At 38.2% G+C, this 1,925-nt stretch overlaps 1 long non-coding RNA gene across 1 annotated transcript; it reads right to left on the reverse strand.

Annotated features, from left to right (window-relative positions):
* Window positions 1-1,096: 1,096 nt before the first annotated feature.
* Window positions 1,097-1,655, reverse strand: LOC124702105. Its single transcript, XR_007002333.1, has 3 exons — window positions 1,624-1,655; window positions 1,422-1,497; window positions 1,097-1,205 (listed from the first exon to the last, which is right to left on the reverse strand). It is a non-coding gene; the product is annotated as an uncharacterized LOC124702105 (long non-coding RNA).
* Window positions 1,656-1,925: the final 270 nt, after the last annotated feature.

The following is a 1,925-nucleotide window of genomic DNA, read 5'->3' on the forward strand; positions in this document are numbered from 1 at the left end:
AAACTTGATAGCTAGAACCAATCTGTACCCTAGCTATATATCATTGTCGAATCCGCACCTTTTCACATCTTCATTTGTTTCTATATCCAACCAAACAACAATCTTAAAAAGATAAAAATCACAATGCACACCGAATCAAGCATAAACCAAAGCGATGTCACTGAAAATGAAAGAGACAAGAAAGTGAGATAAAATTCATCACCAAACTTGTAGAATTTTTAAACAGATGACACTAAGTTGGGGATGTAGACAAAAGTTTCAGACCTAATATGACGGTTATTTCTTGAAGCCTCATATCCTCACAATTATCCTGTCACAATCATATAGAGCTTTTCTTTTTAGTAGGGAACAACACCAAGCAGAAAAAATTAACAGCTATATATCATTGTCGAATCCGCACCTTTTCACATCTTCATTTGTTTCTATATCAAACAACAATCTTAAAAAGATAAAAATCACAATGCACACCGAATCAAGCATAAACCAAAGCGATGTCACTGAAAATGAAAGAGACAAGAAAGTGAGATAAAATTCATCACCAAACTTGTAGAATTTTTAAACAGATGACACTAAGTTGGGGATGTAGACAAAAGTTCCAGACCTAATATGACAGTTATTTCTTGAAGCCTCATATCCTCACAATTATCCTGTCACAATCATATAGAGCTTTTCTTTTTAGTAGGGAACAACACCAAGCAGAAAAAATTAACAACTATATATCATTGTCAAATCCGCACCTTTTCACATCTTCATTTGTTTCTACATCCAACCAAACAACAATCTTAAAAAGAGAAAAATCACAATGCACACCAAATCAAGCATAAACCAAAGCGATGTTACCGAAAATCGAAGAGACAAGAAAGAGTTTCATGGCCGAGGACATCCGTAACCATGCATTGTTGGGATCTGGGTACCACCATGAGCACGCTCGTAGGCGTGGCGCTCTTCACCTTTTATTATATGGCCTGGGGATTAAGAAATTTGACAATCAACACTATTATCGATGACTTTAAATATATTGCTCTGGCTAAGGCTGCTCTTCTTCTTACACAAAAAAAACCTGTAGATATAAATAGAGGAGATGATGTGGAGGGAGGCATAGATGTGGTCGATACTTTACAGGAGGGAGCAACCCTATTGTTGTGCTAATCAAGCAGAACAACAATGATCAGACCCTCCAAAAAAATCACCCTTTCGCTCCTTTCCTGTTCCACCAAACAGAGAGATGCATTATTAGATCGATCTAAGACTGGAAAGCATTAAGGCAGTATAAAAATTGTAACAAACACCTCAACCGGAGAAAAAGTGAGAAGCAACAAAGCGAGAAAGATTGAATGATGCCGGATACCGTGGAAGAGAGAGAGAGAGAGAGAGAGAGAGAGAGAGAGAGAGAGAAATAGATCTTAGTAGGATAAGCATACCTAGAACAGCCATGGAGTCCATAAAAACCAATGATGGCTGGTGCTACTGTCGGTGAATCTCCTGGACACCCAACCCCTAGATACAAAATAAAAATTAAATTAGAGGAATCAGATGAGGAAGCTCCCGTGGGGAGGGCCAGAAATATGATAAAGGGAGAAGAATGCAGATATGCTCAGGTGGAGCACGAACAAGCAACCATACCAATCTGAACAAATTCTCCAACTGCACAATCCCGAAACAGACTATTCATCAAATCTCCACTAAAAGGATGAACTATTGTAGTCACTTGCCATTATCGCGGTCCATAGGTAGAGGCCCCCATTGTTCTGCAGTGGCAGAACCCTCACATATGCAGGTATACTATGAATATTGAAAATAATAAAGGTTGCTTGAATAATTGGTAAGTATCAAAGGAAAGCTTGCACTGTGCAACAAAATGATAAAAGCCTCTCTGTGAATAGAAATAGAGGTTAAAAACCTTGGCAAAGATGGAAAGCTTCAGT

Source organism: Lolium rigidum, chromosome 3, assembly GCF_022539505.1.
Source record: "Lolium rigidum isolate FL_2022 chromosome 3, APGP_CSIRO_Lrig_0.1, whole genome shotgun sequence".
Lineage (NCBI taxonomy): Eukaryota > Viridiplantae > Streptophyta > Magnoliopsida > Poales > Poaceae > Lolium > Lolium rigidum.